An 18,503-nucleotide genomic window follows, 5' to 3' on the forward strand; every position below is an offset into this window, starting at 1 on the left:
TTTGTAAATGTGACAGTTTGTGAAAGTCTTTTCCTGGGGAATTCTGTGCCAAAAAAAAAAAAAAAAAAAAGAAAAATTCTGTGAACAATATTTTAAAATTCTGCAAAATTCTGCTTATTTTATCGTCAAAATTAACACAATGTAATCCTGACATTTTGAATTATTTTGGTAATTTATTTGAAAATTCCTGTCAGCAAGTATCTCTGTAATAATACAGACCACAAAAAAGATTCCGGAAATGTTTTTTGACAGATTGCTTATTAGGCATATTAATATAGAAACTTTGAGTAATAATTTATTTAAACTACAATACAGAAATGTGTTTCCCACACCCCTTAGAAGGAGTGCAGAAGGCTTCGGGAACTCAGGGGTAATGAAGGAGCTGGAGGACAGGGAAGTAACTGCTGGGAAGGAGCCTGGGAGTAAACCTGGAGGGTTGTTGAATGTGGGTGGGTTAAGTATGGAACAGGTTTTTTTTGGTGAGGGGAGGGAGTGTTAGGGTGTTGAGGAGCCTCCCTCAAGCAGACCCTGGCTGACCCCTAGCCTTTCCCATTCAGTCAGGCATATTTGCCCTAGTCCCCATGTATCTCTGTATCCCCACTCCTCATTCGGTCAGGTATAGCTTCCCCTGTTCCAATGCATCCCTACACAGTCACCCTCACCCCCCCCATCCCCATGTGTCCCTGCACCCCCACTACCATTCAGCTCTGGTTCAGTATTGTCACCCCACTAGCTCCTGTGCTCCTGCCCCAGTTGGTCTCCCCCCCCCCACAACCCTTCTGAATCCCAGTCTGTGTGGCCCCTCAGCCATCCCTTATGCACCATTCTGAATGTCCCCTCCATATCCTGTGCATTCTCCTCTGGCCTTGTGGGCAGGGCACGGTGAGGAAAGCAGGCTTTGCCCCCTTGCTCTTGGTGGTTGACTGCTCTGGCCCATGAGCCAGTTCCCCTCTCTTCTAGTGCCACTTTAGCTCCTGGTGGCCAAAAGGTGTAATTGCAGTGTGACCCCACTCATGGCTTTCATTCACCTGTATGTCAGAATCAATTATTCTGCGGGGGCGAAATCTGTGAGGGACATTAATTCTGCGCTTGTGCAATGGCACAGAATTCCCTCTAGAGTAAAAGTCATAATGGTTGTCAGGCATATATACTATGTAGTGAGGCGGTGTGGCTCCCTGCTGCCCCAGAGGGGGAAGAGCCCATCCAGAGGCTGGAGTGGGCGGAGCTAGGGAGCTCAGAGCCCGCCCCTCAGAGGGTCAGGCTGCGACCTCGAAGTATAAAGGCTTGCCCTCAGAGCTCAGTAAGCCCTCAGCTGCCGGAGAGGACAGACATCTCCAGCCTTGCTCGTGGCTGGGAAAACTTCGTTGCCCAAGGCAGCTGCCAGGACTGGCCGGGCCTGCCCTGTGCTCGCTACCCGAAGGAGTTGCTGGACCTACCCCGCGCTTGCTACCCAGAGGAGTTGCCAGGCCTGCCACTTGCCCACTACCCAGAGGAACCTATGGTGCTGGACCCCCCAGAGAACAACACCCTGACACAGGTACTACCCAAGGGGGAGTCTGGAAGTAGCCCGGGGCAGCTGACTGTAGTCTGGCTCCAGCACAGCCAGAGCCCATGTCAGTGTGTTGTGGCTAGGATCCCCACTGACTAAGCAATGGGTCTTCTGCCACTGCTAGGCCCCAGGCTGGGATGCAGTGGACTGGGAGGGCCTGTGTCCCCCCCTGCCAACCAACTCATGGGTGGCAGTCTCCCTCTCTTCTAGGCCTTTAGAGGCTTGGGGCCTATTGTTAGTGCTCAGCCCTACCTGAGGGCCTGAGCCCCTGACTCAGAATTTGTTGCCCCGCCCTGACTTAAGGCCAGGCTTGATACTGTTTGTACTTACTGCTCAGCTCCAACTTGAGGGCCTGAGCACCTGACCCAGTGTTGCCCCACCCTGAACCAGGGGCCTAGGCTTACAGTATTTGTTCTGGTTACAGCAAGGGCTGCCGAGGAAGACTCCGCAGCCAGACTAATTCCCCAACACCAACACCAACTGTGTGTAGTGAGCCGGTGTGGCTCCCTGCCGCCCTGGAGAAGGTCGAGCCCCAGTGAACCCTTGTACATACTAGTTTCTAATATTATGCAGAGATGAAAAAAACTTTGTGCTGGTTCTGAGCAGTTTTGAGTCATCCTCTGACTCTGCATCTCTTTGGAGTCACATTTTGCAGCTGCAATCCCTTCCATGAATTTAGGCCTCTTTTGGCAGGAATTTTTGCTGCTTTCCTTCCCATCACAAACCCAGAACAGAGGAAAATATGGGGGCCAAAGTTTGAATAGATATGCATGCATACATGCTCTGACGGGTTGGACCACCCTTTTGGGGTGCCACTAGTTGTGTTGGGTTCGCACTGAGCCCGCCAATCCTACCAGCTTGGGTTTCCCTTGCACTGGATTGCTGTGCCAGGTTCTCAAGCCCCTTTCCAGCAGAGGCAAGACCACACTCAGCTGCAGATACAGACTGAAATCAGCTCTGTGTAGGAGGATTCAGCTAGGGGAATGGCCAACACTCCAGTGCACACACACCATCTGGAGTGTAAACCCCAACATAATATTGTCTTGCTCTCTATAGTGAGATCTGTATAAGCTCCTAAAAATCATCCTCTCTCTCAATGTGGAGGGAGTTATGCACAGCTTTTTGCCCCCTCCCCCCTGATATGAATTGCACAAGCCGGGTTTTGGAATAAACAAGAAATAAGTTTATTTACTAAAAAAGGTAAATTTTAAGTGATTATAAGTGATAGCAAACAGAACAAAGCAGATTACTGAGCAAATAAAACAGAACATGCAATCTAAGATTAATTCACTAAAGAAACAGATTACAAAATGTAATTTCTCACCCTAAATGTTGTTTTTAGCAGATTGCAGAGTTTCTGCATCTTACATTTCCAGTTATTTCTCTTTACAGACTAGACCCCTGTCTCAGCACGGACTCAGCCCTTGCCTTTCCTCAGCTTAGTTCCTTTGTCTCTTCAGGTGCTTTCAGCAGTCTTCCTTCTTGGGCAGGGAGCCAATAGAAAAGGGCCCTGATTGACTTACTTCCAAATCTTAAATAGAATTTATACAAGGCAGGAATGCTTTGTTTCCAGCAGAAAAATACCAGCAGTGTCCAAGTGGTACTCTGTACCAGGTGACATCATCAGATGACCCTGCAGTGTCAAAGCAACATCCCAAGAAGAGGGAGATTAGTATCTTCAAAGTTCTATTGTCCTTCTTAAACGGCTCGTTCAGGCTGATTGCCTACTGTCTGGTTAGTGTTCCCCCAAGTACACACACAGTTGTAATTGTTACACAGTCAATATTCCTAACTCCAGATACAGAAATGATACATGAATACAAATTGGATAAACACAGTTAGTAGATCATAGCCTTTTCAATGATACCTCATATGACCCATCTTGCATAAAACATATTAGTTATGCCATATTTCTATCATAACAATATTTCTATGCAGAATATGGAATGTAACATCACACACGCACACATCATGTCATCTCTCTTTACATCCTTTCCCTTCGATGTTTGTATCCCTGCATTTAATGGTGCTAGGTTTTAACACCTTGTTACAGTAGATGCTTCACCACCTTGCTGGGTTTTTTTTCCCCATGGCTAGATGAAAAGGCAGTTTATTCTAATATTTGCTGTTTTTCATTTTAGGTATTTCAATAGAGGGATTGTCTGCAGCTTTGTCATTATTTTCTGCTGGATTAGCACAATTACTACTTCGGGAGCCTAAAGCTCCTAAAGGAACCCAACAGTTTCACTTACTTACTATGCATACTGTGACAGATCAGAAAAGCATCATTTTAATCAAATAACTGCTTTTCTGAATAGATCTCCTTTCCAGGCTGTGTAATTTCATATGTTTGACCTTAGGGAGTTAGAGCACCTTAATTTAGAGCAACTGTTTGTTTTTTCTGTTGTTTTTAAGAGGAGAAGAGAGCTTGTTTGGGAATGTCCTGACATTCTTTACTCATTGTATAACTGTTCTCCACCTGTTACTTTTTCTTTCCAAGCTGTTAGAGAATAAAGGGAGCTGAGTTTAAACAAAAAAAAAGTTTAGTTATGCCCATTAGGTCACAATCCCTATCTTTTAGTGCCACTTTTAGTTCTTATTTCCCATACTCCTCACTTGTGTATAGATAATTCAGTACACGAATGTTCCTACAGTACTAGTCATCCTTTTCTGTGACAGAACAATCCCCTTCAACCTCATACTTCTCCTAAGTAAATTTGCAAATGTGGTCTAGATGAAATGCCCGTAAGGTGGATGAACAACTGGTTAAAAAACCACACTCGAAGAGTATTTATCAATGACTTACATCTCAGTTTGACAGAATCTTGCCATGTCCTTCAGAGGTCTGTTCTGGGTCACATAGTATTAAGTAAGAATTGAATAATGGAGTTGTCATAAACAGATGGTTAAGGGTTAGTGTCTCTTTTTCCTGTAAAGGGTTAACTAGCAGTAAACCTGGAACACCTGACCAGAGGACCAATCAGGAGACAAGATACTTTCAAATCTCAGTGGAGCGAAGCCTTTGTTTGTGCTTTCTGGGTTTTTTGTTTGTTCTCTCTGGGTTCTGAGAGGGACCAGACATGTATACAGATTCTCCAATTTTCTGAAACAGCCTCTCCTGTTCAATTTAGTAAGTACCAGTTAGAAAGGCGGTTTAGTCTTTTGATTGTTTTCTTTATTTGCAAATGTGTATTTTTGCTGGAAAGATTGTATCTCTGTTTGCTGCAATGTGTATTTGTGCTGGGGGGAGGATTCTCTCTAGTGTCTATAAGCTGAAAGACCCTGGAACATTTTCCATCTTGATTTTACAGAGACAATTTTTACTGTTTTTCTTTCTTTTATTAAAAGTTTTCCTTTTTAAGAACCTAATTTTTTTTTATTCTTATGTGAGACACAAGGGGAGGGAGTCTGCACTCACCAGGGAATTGGTGGGAGAAAGGAAAAGCTTGATTTCTCTCTGTGTTAGGATTTCTCTCTCTCTCTCTCTCTCTCTCAGGGAGAGTCTGGAATGGGGAGAGAAGGTGGGGAAGGTGAATTTCCTCTCTGTTTTAAGATTCAAGGAGTTGAATCACAGGGATCTCCCAGTGTTACCCAGGGAGAGGAGAATCTGGGAGGAAGAAAGGAGGGAAATGGTTTTTCCCTTTGTTTTGAGATCCAAGTGGTTTGGGTCTTGGGGTCCCCAGGGAAGGGTTTGGGGGCCAGAAAGTGCCCCAAAACACTATTTTTGGGTGGTGGCAGCTCTACCATTTCTAAGCTAGTAATTAAGCTTAGGGGGGTTCATGCAGGTACCCCATCTTTTGTACGCTAAGATGCAGAGTGGGGGTTCATACCTTGACAGGAGTGCAGAGTTTACTTATAAAATTTGTGCATGACCGCAAGATGAGAGGGATTACAACCACTTTAGAGAACAGGATTAAAATTCAAAATGACTTTGATAAACTGGATAATTGGTCTGAAGTCTGACAGTGGAAGGCACTTCCTGCCCCAAAGTGCAGCAGATACATTTTTTTAAAAATTTGTATAGTAAAATAAGAGAAGAGGCTCTTGTTTTCTTCTTCTCTTTTCCTTGTGACTGGAAGAGGTGCACAAGATGGGCTGTAGGTGTGATAAGGATGTGCAACACAGTGCTAGGAAGGCTTTGGCCATCTTTCCTGTTCCCCAGTCACCTAACATGAGCCAGGGTTACAAAATGCTAATGTCACATGACAGGGATAAGTATTCATTGGCTCAGAGTCATGGTTACAGTAGTAATTTCCACTAAGGCTGGAGATGTACTATAGATAAGGCTAAGATTTTGTCATGGAGAGGTCACGGGCAATAAACAAAAATTAATGGAAGCCTGTGACCTGTCCCTAACTCTTACTAACAATATCCACGATAAAATGGGAAGGGACTGGGCAGCTGCAGGTGGCAGGGAGCTCTGGGGCCCCTATCACCCACGGGAACTCAGAGCTTCAGGGTTCCCCTGCCCCCTTCTGCAGTGGTGGGGTGCTGTCAGGGTTCCCCTGCCCTTTCCCCAGTGGTGGGGAGCTGTGGGAATCCCCCTGCTCCTGCCACAGTGGGGAGTTGCGTCAGTCCTCCTGCCTGCTGTGGCAGCTAGGGGCTCCAGGGATCTCCCAGTCTCCTGCTGCGGAGGGGAGCTGCAGGGATCCCTCTGCCTGTCACAGCTTCAGCTGGTAATGGAATTGGCGCCCCCTCCCCACAGCTTCAGCTGGTGATGGAATTGGGGCTGTGCACCCCCTCCCCATGGCTTCAGCTGGGGCCAGAGCTGGGGCTTCGCACCCCTTTCCCTCTTTTTATAGCAGGAGCTGAAGCCGGGGCTGTCAATCCTTCCCTGTGGGGCTCAAGCTGTCATTCCTCCCCCCTGCCTTCTCTCCCCCGTTCTTTTTAGTAAAAGTCACAGAGAAGTCACAGCTCCCATGAATTTTATTTATTGCCCACAACCAGTCGATAACTTTTACTATGATTAACCAAGACAAAATCTTAACATCATATATGACTATTTTGTTAGTTTTTGTTTTGACAGATAATTTGTACAGAAGAAACCCTGCTCTTTCAAGTTATTTGTCACAATAGCTGCCAAAGCCTAAGACTACTAGTTGAAAATGCCATGAAAGAATTCCCAGTACTGAGGAAGTACATGAAAATGTATCCTCAAGGGCTTCTCCCTGGTTTGACTTCTAGTGCCCCCACCCCCCATGCCTCACCCAATCTCTAGAGTTTGAAAATTAGTGTTGGAAATACAAATAAACTTTTGTCTGCTGTTTGTTTTTCCTGTTGAAAAATGTCCTGTGCAAAATACATACACATCTTTGTTAAGGCACCCATGTATTTTAGAATGTGTTTCTGAAGAGTAAAGTTGGTAGTTGATGGGCTTATGCAGCCATGTTCTTTTTCAAATAAATTATATTGGCTGTAAACTGGATATTTGTTATGATCCTCTGCCTAGTGATCAACCAGGAAGAAAGAGGAATAATTATTAATAGCAGATTTTATTTAGTTAATTTGGTGGTGGAACTAATTACACATTCCAGGTGTCCTTCATCAATTTAACAAGACAACATGCAGCTATCAAATGTTTCAATTACAATGCGTCTAATTAAACATGATTAAACTATTAGGTTTGCAAACACACAACTAATTACAAATAATTAAATTTGCACAGGATTTATAGCATGCATACCACAAAGTATTTATAATAGAAATAGCTTCACAAAAGACTACATTATCACTTTTACAATAATATGCTATGCATGTAATAATATGCCAAAAAGTCACTTTTTTCTAGGCCATTAATCAACTTAGCAAAAATTGTAGTGTGGAATATTGCAATAATTATTTAAGAGAATGTAAAACTGGATAAATTACCTCATGCAAGTCAGAAAATGAAGTGAAGCTAATTAACTGTAACTGGTGAATGAACTTAGTTTTCTGTGAGCTGGAAATCCTTTGCAAATTATTAAACAGAACTGAAGCCTAATCTGAATGTAATGCAAGAAAGTTCACAGTTGTTTAAATTATGGGACTAATCTTGAAGCCCTGAATTTGGAGAGGCTTGGTGCGAGTCAGGGGCTTGCAGTGGAGGATTATGAGAACCAGAGAAGTTTTTGGTGGCTTTTGCAGAAGAGGAAGGAGCTTTGGAATAAGGTCTGTGGTTTACATTGTGTATTGGATGGAGCCAAAGACCGGCTGATCTTGTGAAAGAGAGAAGAAGGTCGAAACATACACTTTACAGCCATGCTACCATCATTTAGAAGAGAATAGGGCCAACATCCATTTGCAACCTTATAAGAAACTAAATGTTTAGCATTTATTTTGTAGATATGAAAGTATTGTATTTCAAACCATCATTAAACCAAAATATTACAAAAATATCAATAACTAGGATCAAAGGTTTAACAGCTAAAACTCATATCACATATGTATCCTGGTCATGTATTAAAACCAACCCTAGAAATGAAAGACAAATGTGTTAAATAACTGAGTGCTGTGAAATATTATGGGCATTGTACAGCTAGGTAGAACTATCTATTTTGTTACTGAATGTACCCATTATAGCCTAATATTGCATTGATTTCAATGGAAAGGTAATGGACAACTGGTAGCACTACCAGTGAGATAGAATACCAGCTGTGAAAAGGTCTTGAATAACTTGCTGGGTATCTGAATGCTCAGAGTAACATGTATAGCTTTATTTGGAATAGAGTTTCATTCATATTCATTCTCCCCATTGTATGGACTCCATAAGTCAATACACTGTAAATCTAGAGAGGCTTTGTGAAATCAAGGCATTTGGCAGATATTTTAAAATGAGATAGTAGGCAAATGATCCTTTTCTATAACTAATGTGCCAGTTAGCATAGAGGAATAATGGGTAGCATTTAAAATAGAATGTTTGTGGCAGAGTACATGTGCAGAAAAAATGACTGTGTTCGATGGATGGTCTCAAATGGATCCATGGTATGATGCAGAATGTTTACCAGTACAAGTGGAGCAATTACTACCCTTCACGATTACCTATGAAATAAAACGTATGAAGTAAATGTCTCTAAAAGTTCAGAATAAACCATTTACTTCAATTAAAAAAAATCTAAACTAAACATACATAGTCTTTGAAGTACCACACTTGAGCTTGCCTAGCTATCTGCTAGTATCTGAAGAACAGTTGTAGGTAGTCACCTGAAAGAACCAACCTGACAAAGTGTCTGTGAGATGTTTGATTAATTTACCTTCTGAAAAGTGACTCCTTACTTTTGCACCAAGTCTTTTCCTGTTGCATTCCAGGATCACAAGATGAATGTGACGGAGAATGAGAATTTTATATAGTTCTTTCCTTGCAGTCTACTTAGCTCTTTAGTCCCCAAAAACCAATTTAGCAGCTTCTCAGGAACAGCTTAGAGATAAGAGTTACAGTACTCTTTCTATTTTCAGGACCAGAATTCTTCAGCCATCTCTGCAACTGCACCTCCAAGCCAATTTGTCTACCCAGCAAATGTCTTCTATCTCCCCTTTTGGCATGCAGCTACAACTTCTTTCCTAAGTGAACAGCTACAGCAGTGATTTGAGATTTGATTAGAGAAAAGGGGTAAGCTTTGAAAACTGGGCTGTAGGTACAGATTCTGGGGCTAATATTTCCCAGTTCAAATTCCTATAGTCCTGAATCCGCTGATTAGTGCAGGAATCTGGAATTATGCGGGTAAGGTTTTGAGAAAACTGTAGATATAATTGCTAGTGATGTTGTGGCATACCATGCATATTCTCTATGATAGGACTTTCAACATTCAGTTGAGGCGGGTTTGGGCATAAGACGTTTACTACTTTTACTTTGAGGACTCAGTTGATAAGTGGAGTATAGAAATCACACAGTGTTCTCTAAACTTTCAACTGCTGCTCCTTCAGTTCATCATACTTTGGGCTGCATTCTTGGTGAGTGTTGTTGTCCAACCCTTATTCTACAGTACAAAATGGACTGCTTAGCCTAGTACTACTGCTACAGCAGTATCTTTTTTAAATCCCTCTGTTCAAATCCTGGGGCTAGGATTTTGTAAATGTTTCCTACCCAGAAACTACAGTGACAGTCATTCTAATGGGAGGTCACGGTGCAATGAAGTTGGAGAACCGCTGATATATTGCAATTCCCACAAGATGCAATCCATTACAAGTCTAGGAGGAAGGAGAGAGTCATCAGGCACCGTACTAAAAATACTGTTTGGATGATGACGGGCATACAGTGAAAAATGAGCCACTTATAAAATCTTGGGATTGTTGAATACTGGCTTAATAGATGTGTGGAAGTAGGGAAAGAATTGACAAAGATTTGTAGGGGATCCTAATGCATGTCAGTCTGTTAGCAACAGTCAGGCTAGCAGTTAACAAGAGTTAGGCCAGCTGTAACCCTAATGACGGGAGACTTGTAGAAACGAGGATGGTGTGAGGCGAGTGGGAAAGAGCTGTGTGAGAAGTTGTCACGACCTTGCACTGATAACCAAAAATGTAGACTGGCGTCTTCTAGAAATGAGAAAAATAAGATAGCAGGATGGCCTATGTATAAACAAAATGCAGCTGTTGCTTATTATTGTCTGTAACAAAGGTATAAATGCTTGCTGTAATTGTTTACCTGTTGAGAGACCTGTCCGGGACTGGGGCAACCCTGTGTCCTAGGGCACTCCCTCCCTCTATTGCAATTGCTGGAGAAATAATAAAGTATTTGATTTTGCTGCACCCAAACAAAAAAGTGAGAACTGAGTTTTTCTCCAACAGATGGGAGAACAAGACTAGCACTCTGGAGTATAGATAAGATTTACCAAAGGCCACAGTGATGTAATAAGATCGGGGAGGAGAGAAGCTAAACTCTGCCCCACTCTCCCTTATTTTAATCCCTGTTTACAATGAAGCTGCTGGACAGCCTACTGAAAAGTTATAAAATGCTAAATTTAAAGAAGAAAATACTTGAAAATAGTGTTACTGTAATGTTAGTATTGGCTTTTTAGGTTGAAGGGGCAGATCTTGTTTCTTTTCCTGGGACAATGGATTCTGGAAAACCCATTTTTCAGTCAGCGACCCAGGTGGAATATCATTTGTCCAACAAATTGTCCCCCGGATTTGATTTCTCCTGTGATAAATTCTCTGCTGACTTACAATATAGTTTCACTTATTATTATTTATTATTATATAGCCTGTATTGTGCAGGACGTCAGACTTAGGTGACACCTCATAAATTATCGAATATAACTGGAATTATATAGGGTACGAATGGGTGGAGAATTTAGTTCCAGTAACATAATTATCTTTATGATCAGATTCCCATTAAAAACAAATAATCTCTCCCCTTTCCCCCCACTACAATTTAGTGACTATGTGATACGTCAAAGAAACCCATCTGTCGGGCTATTCTGTTGTTTTCAGACCTTGGCCACCTAACTCAGGAAGACACAACATCTGCCTATAATTATAGCCTTTAAAGATGAAAAAGATGAACCCATGCTTGTACAGCTTGCAAAATCCAGGGTGGAAACAGCAGAAATGAGCACATCTTTGCGGGGGAGTAAAATCAAGTGATATTCAGACTGCTAGATGAAATGGACAAAGATGCATGAAGAGTACTGCAGGGCACAGAAGTGAAGCTTAATTGAACATTTGGAGCACGGATCACATTAATTCCCCTGCTTTTTCTCTTTTTCTACTGGTTATTATCCATTTAATTAGCATCAACTAGTTCCGTAATTTCGTGAGGTATCCCTGTTTTGTTTTCACTTCTCTCATGGACACGTTAATTTGTTTATGATTATAGTATAAAAGAACCGTACTATTTTGTACTTGTAGATCAAATATATTTTAATTTTGTTATTGAAATATAATTAAAAAGACTAGGAGAAAAAAGCAGACTATAATACAGCAGATTTTCTCTGTTGTGGTCCTCCTATCTAGCAAATGCTGACTACACGAATGCAAAACTACAAGCTTGTGTGGCAACCGAGTATCAGATTCTGCCACAACTGCTATGAGGACATGTGGAGATCAGGTTGCCTGAAATGTAACCATACTATAAGAGCACTGAATCTTTAGAAGAGTAATCCAGCTCAAGATAAGCACATCACTAAGAACAGACTACACACAAGTATGCTGCTCAAAGGAGTCCTTGGTAAATTTATTTTCCAAACCCAAAGAGGGACTGTCCTCAATGCTAAGTTTGCTCAGTAGTCAATTTCGATTGCTTAATATTTGTTTGGAAAAGCATACCAAACTACTAGACCAGGGGCTCTCAAACTGGGGGTCAGGACCCCTCGAGGGGCCATGACATTATTACATGAGGGGGTTGTGAGCTGTCAGCCTCCACCCCAAACCTCCTTTTCCTCCAGCATTTATAATGGTGTTAAATATATGAAAGTGTTTTTAATATATAAGGCGGGGGGGTCTCACTCAGAGGCTTGCTGTGTGAAAGGGGTCACCAGTACAAAAGTCTGAGAACCCCTGTACTAGACCCTCATTACCTGTTCCAGTCCCAAAGTTTTTTTCCCCCATGCTGTTATGTCTTAGATGTGTGAAAACATTTGGAAGCAAATAAATTAGATTGTAAAAGTGTGAAATTCTACTCCTATAAGCCCCAATCTCACAAAGCACCTTGCATGTGCTTAACTTTAAGCATTTGAATAGCCCCACTGACTTTTATTCAGATCCTTAAAGTGAAGCAGTATCTAAAGTTCTTTGATTGGGATCTTACTGTGGATGTGGGGACATGAAGCAATATCACGGTAGACAACAAGTTAATAAGAAACACAGTTGTGCTGCACACCAAGGATTTTTGTAGCAAACTCATGGGCACGTTTATTCTGGAGACACTTCTCGTCACACTTGATAAATGGCAGATTGCTGAATACGTTATCAGTGTGACCCCCTGAGAAAAGGGAACCAACATAATAAAAGCTTTTAAGTCTTGAGATATGCCAGACACTGCAGTTCTGTATTGTAACTTGCTAGGTTATTTCTGGACACTCTTCCCACCCAGTTTAACTTCTGGCCAGTAGTGGGCTCCACAATCCCTTAACCACAGGAATGAGAATTAATATCCTTAGGTCAGAGTTGACCAGGCTGAGGTGGGAGGCTGGAGGCACAGCCCGGAAGCAGGCTATAGGGCGAGTGCTGTATAACAGGCAGCCAGGAAAGCTGACCAGAAACACATCCTATTGCTTGCAGGTAGCCAGCAGTCACTACAGTAGGATACGAAATAGTGGCTTGCAGGCAAGAAGACATTGTGGAAGAGGTGCAATTGTATTCTGACCTTCCCAGCCCTGCACTGGGTTGCCTTTAGTGGCCGAGTTAGAAAGTGTTTCTTTTTTGTGCTGTTACTTAAAGCAATGTTGCCTAGGTCATTTACATCTCTTATTTCTGGGAACTCTAGTAAAGAAAGACTCTTGGGTTACTTCAAGTGTGTGAGTGTTCTTGGGAACTAGCAGAGGGCTGGAGCCTGAAAAGTGTAGTGCTTAGAGCATCAACAGTTTAATAGCATCTTTCTCCATGTATAACCCTATTACATTCTTCCCAATCTGATTGAAGAATAAACTGGTGAAATTGTGTGAAGATTAATTGAGAGTATTTAGGGAATCTTATTATCCTCTTTTAAGTGATCGTCCACACTTATGGGCTCTGTGCACTTGAGATAAGATTCTTTTGGCCAGCAGTGTCTGTTTGGGCCATGAGAAAGTTGTTATGTTTTCAGTTCTTCAGCATCCAAATGGAGGTCTTGGAAACAATCATGTAACAGAAATTACTAGGATTTCAGAGAACATATTTTAATTTCAGATGCACCATGTGTCATTATTTTCAAAATGAAAATTTTATGGAATTTCTGTTTGAAATTTTGAAATGTTGAAATTTTCCCACAAAAGGGAAATTCTGTGTTTCGATTAGTTATAATAATGAGCTGTGCAATAGCAGGACAGATGAAGCACTTTGTACCTTAGAAGATTCTGTGGCCCATGAGATGGATGATGGGAAGGTTGTTGGATATTGACCCAGTGAAGAACTGATTTGTCAGAATGTTAAATGCCAAATTTATGACCTGTCATAAACAGATGGTTAAGGGTTAATGTCTCTTTTACCTGTAAAGGGTTAAGAAGCTCAGTAAACCTGGCCGACACTTGACCAGAGGACCAATAGGGGGACAAGATACTTTCAAATCTTGGTGGAGGGAAGTCTTTTGTTTGTGCTCTTTTGTTGTTGTTCGCTCTTGGGACTAAGAGGGACCAGACGTACATCCAGGCTCTTCAAATCTTTCTGAATCAGTCTCTCATGTTTCAAACTTGTAAGTAATTAGCCAGGCAGAGTGTGTTAGTCTTATGTTTGTTTTCTCAACTTGTAAATGTTTCTTTTTGCTGGAAGGATTTTACCTCTGTTTGCTGTAACTTTGAACCTAAGGCTAGTGGGGGCCCCTCTGGTCTATAGGAATCTGATTACCCTATAAAGCGTTTTCCATCCTGATTTTTACAGAGATAATTTTTACCTTTTCTTTGTTTAATTAAAAGCTTTTTTTTAAATAACCTGATTGATTTTTCCTTGTTTTAAGATCCAAGGGGATTGGATCTGGACTCACCAGGGACAGATGGTTGTGGGGGGGAAAGGACGGGGATGGTAAATTTCTCCTTGTTTTAAGATCCAAGAGGTGTGGATCTGCATTCACCAGGGAATTGGTAAAGTCCCTCAAGGCAACCCAGGGAGGGGATGAAGTTTTGGGGGGACAGAGGGTGCCCCAGACACTGGAATTCTGGGTGGTGGCAGTGTATACCAGATCTAAGCTAGTAATTAAGCTTAAGTGTCCATGCAGGTCCCCACATTTGTACCCATAAGTTCAGAGTGGGGGAAAGAAACCTTGACATGACCTTTTCAAGGTTTTTGGTTCTCAGGATTTAGTTAGTCAAGCTGAACATAAGGCCTTTCTAGTTCATTCTTCATCCAACAATAAGGCATCTTAGAAAGGGCAGGAAAACTAAATAAATATGTGGAAATGTCAGGTTATCGTGTCTCCGTTTGTGACCCCCAAGTCTATAAGGGGAATTCTGTTTTTGTTAGTGTTCATTTTCCAACAAAAAAATAAACAAGTTTGGTGTTTTTGAAGAGCAAGTTTTGCTTCAGCAGTTCATGTTCCTTTAGCTGAAATATGGATCGATGAATTGATAGTGGTTTTCCAACTAAAAATATTGTTTGTATGTATCATAGAATCACAGAAATGTAGGGCTGGAAGGGACCTTGAGAGGTCATCAAGTCCAGCCTCCTGCACTGAGGCAGGACAAAGTAAACCTAGATGATCCCTGAGAGGTGTTCGTCTAATCTGATTTTAAAAACCTCCAGTGATGGGGGTTCCACAACTCCCTTGGAAGCCTATTCCAAAGCTTAACCACCCTTGCCCATCAGGAAGTTTTTCCTAATATCTAACCTAAATCTCCCTTGCTGCAGATTAAGCCCATTATTTCTTGTCTTACACCAGTCCTGCACAACATATGGCCCGTGGGTCGCATGCGACCCGCGGAGGCTCACTGTGCGGCCCGCGAGGAGATTCTAAATCCCACACACATGGGAAACACCACGCTCTGCGGGCAGCTCAGAGCCCTTGCAAACCTGGCCGTGGCTGAGATTCAAAGGGCTGTGGGCTGCCCACAGGCGCGGAGAGCCCTGAGCCCTTTGAATCGCGGCTGCAGCTGAGATTTAAAGGGCTCAGGGCTCCCCACCACTCCCACGGCCAGGCTGGGGCTGGGATTTAAAGGGCTCAGAGCTCCCTGCAGCTGCAGGCAGCCCAGAGCTCTTTGAATCACAGCCGCAGCTCCGGCAGCCAGGCTGGGGCCTGGATTTAAAGGGCTTGAGCTCCCCTCTGCGGGCAGGAGCTCTGGGCCCCTTAAATCTCTGCCCCAGCCTCGTAAAGCATCCGGTTCCCCTGGCCGCCGGAGCTCTGGGCCCTTTAATTTGCCCCTGAGGGCCTCCAGCCACCTCTTCAGCTGGGAGCCTCTGGTTGATTTAAAATAAAGTATCACCTCCCCACCCCCAACCTTCCTTTTTGGCCCACAGCTGTTTTGGTGGGGTGGCACCGGGGAAGGAGGGTTTATTTCCACAGGGCTGGGCGTCGCTGGGAAGGGGTGCCAGGAAGTGCTGGGGTGGGTGTGTTTCCATGGGGCTGGGGGTTTTCGGCCCTCAGCTGTTTCCTTTGGAGTAATGTGGCCCTCGCCGCTTTACGAGTTATGCAGGCCTGTCTTACACTGAATGGACATGGAGAACAATTGATCACCAACCTTTTAATAACAGTCAATTTGAAGACTGTAATGAGGTTTCCCCCTCATCTTCTTTTCTCTAGACTGAAGATGCCCAGTTTTTTTGTCTGTCTTCATAGGTCAGGTTTTCTAAACATTTTTTCATTTTTGTTGCTCTTCGTTGGACTTTATCTAATTTGTCCACTTTTTTTCTAATCTTGGGTGCCTAGAATTGGACACAGTACTCTAGCTGAGGCCTCATCATTGCCTAATAGAGCATGACAATTATGTTCTATGTCTTACACATGACATTCCTGTTAACAACGCCAGAATGATATTAGCCTTTTTCACAAGTGCATCACATTGTTGTGCCACTATGGCGAGACAGTTCTTTTTCATTTGTGTGGCATGACATAATTTGCATTTTTTATGTGCTAAGTGAAAAATACCAGTTTCCAATGGTGAATGTAAAACCTTTACTAGGAAAGAACCTATGAGCCTGTGTACAGTTTTTTCCAATTTGAAAATATGGTGGTAGACTGGGGTAATGACAAACAGCATGATTCATTTATTATGAACTTGTTTCTCATGAATTTCAAAGCTCATTAGCTTTGTGCTGAGTAAAATTGCCTTTGTACATAAAAGTGGCAATATATCTGAATATCTGAGATCACAATTAAGCTTGTATCTAAGAAGCCCATGGACTTACAAAACATGTCTGTCTCTCTGTCTAGCTCTCCAGGTATTTATATGGTTACTGTCACTGTAGTATCTGAAATGATTAATCTAATTTAAATTAATTGACTTTATATCTGGAAATGAGAACAGAATATTTTTGCAATACTGTTTGATCGACTTGCTACTTCAGGTTACAACAATAAATTATACTGATGATTTTGATGAATACTTTTAGCTAGACAATAAGACATTCTACAATATAAAACCATGAAAGGATCATGTTATGGGATATGTAAATAAAAGTCAGAGTTTGAAACATGGCTTTCAGAAACTCTATGGTTTGGAAAGGCTTGATTTCTACTCTTGTTTTGCTGCTTTCAATATGAAATCGCTGTTCTCTTCTCACTTCACATTCCTTGCCATGGCTTACAGCTTCACCTACTGTGTGATTCACCCTTATAATGACTTGCATATGCCTTCATCTGACACAACTTGATTTGTGTTCTTCATCCTTCTCATTACAGTACATGATTACCTTTTGCTTTCTCCATCAGGAGAAGTCTCCTCATCTTTCAGAGAAAAGCTTTTGTTGCTTATGAGATACAAACATAAGCATTTTTTTTCAGAATAATCCTTTTTCCAAATCTGATTTTCATTTTAGAATTTCTGGTTCATGGTACGTGCTGAGTAGTGGAACAAGTACACAGAGGTCACAGTGATTGGGTTCCTGGTAAAGGAATAGAAAGTTAAAATTATATTTTCCATGCACCGAACCAAAATCCATCCAGAAATACATTGAAAACATTGAAAATGAACACTGAGTTAAAAGAATAAACCTCAAGAACACAAAAAGTAAAATGAAATAAAAATGGATATTATGTAAGAATAGATCTGTTAAAAACATATTCTCCATTTACCAAATTACAATAAGTTACCTAAAACAGCAGAATCCTCTTAAATGAATGAATAGCAAAACCCTCAGAGCCTTGGTGCAAGTTTAACTTTTAGCCCATTGCAGTTATACCCAACATGTCCAGCTAACTGGACATTCTTTAAGGAACTGGGAAAGAGGAATAGCAAGTCTTACACTTCCTTTTGTCATTTTATAGTGGTTCTGATCTTGCTCCCAGTGAAGTCAAAGAGGAGTTTTGCCATTGATTTAAAGGGTACTTGGATTCAGTCTTATATGTAGAGAAAATGTGCTTTGCTAGGTTATTCCCAAAATAATGAATCACATAGAATTACTAGATCATTTGAAGATTACTTTCATCCTTATTTTTGTCCTTTGCAGCTAAAATGCTCTAGCAATTATTTTTAAAAAGTAATGAAGTTCTGAGTAACTCCCTGATCTTTTTTCCATTTATTCTCAGCCTCTTACAAATTGGAAGGAAAAAAAAACCACAGTTATTTCTTGTCAGCCTGTGCTGGACACAGATTCAACATTATGCTAATTTTTATTTAAAATTTTCTTGAGGTAAATTATTTTTTTCCCCATATTCTATTTCTGGCATAGAAACATGGTTGATAAAATTACATGAATTATCTGAAAGACTTATTTGTCTTCTGCTGTATAATCTTATCATTCATCAATTTGTCTCCCTACCATGTCAGGGATCTTATCATATCACCTCTAAAACAAACATTAAAAAAAACCCTACTGAAATGTGTCTGACTTCTTTCAATTTGAATTTTAGCCAGTGTTGTTATAGTAAAGAAACCTTTTTAAAAAAGTTCCCTACTCTGTGGTATCCTGATAAAAACCGTAAGTTTTCCACTAGTGACTATTCATTAGCAAGTACACAATACTTGCCAGAAAAATTACTTTTCCTCTAACAACCTCTCTCTCCTGCTGTCCTTCTTCCCACTCCCCTTCCATTACCCCCTATGACTTACGGGGCATTAACAGGCCACTTCATCTTGAATGGCCCCCTGAAATATGTAACCAGTAACTACTTATGCTAAACAATCCGTGCTATCTTGTATTTAGCTGTGGTACTCTGGGTACATTTCCCAGACTTGAAGAAGGGCTTCATGTAAGCTCA

General features: G+C 41.7%; 1 protein-coding gene across 1 annotated transcript in view; it reads right to left on the minus strand.

The window, feature by feature from the left end:
* The window catches only part of LOC127053499 (zinc finger and SCAN domain-containing protein 20-like), a 449,526-nt gene that overhangs the window by 324,203 nt on the left and 106,820 nt on the right, over positions 1–18,503 (minus strand). The gene's annotated exons all lie outside the window — the stretch shown is intronic.

The sequence above is a fragment of the Gopherus flavomarginatus genome, chromosome 6 (assembly GCF_025201925.1).
Source record: "Gopherus flavomarginatus isolate rGopFla2 chromosome 6, rGopFla2.mat.asm, whole genome shotgun sequence".
NCBI classification, from domain to species: Eukaryota; Metazoa; Chordata; order Testudines; family Testudinidae; genus Gopherus; species Gopherus flavomarginatus.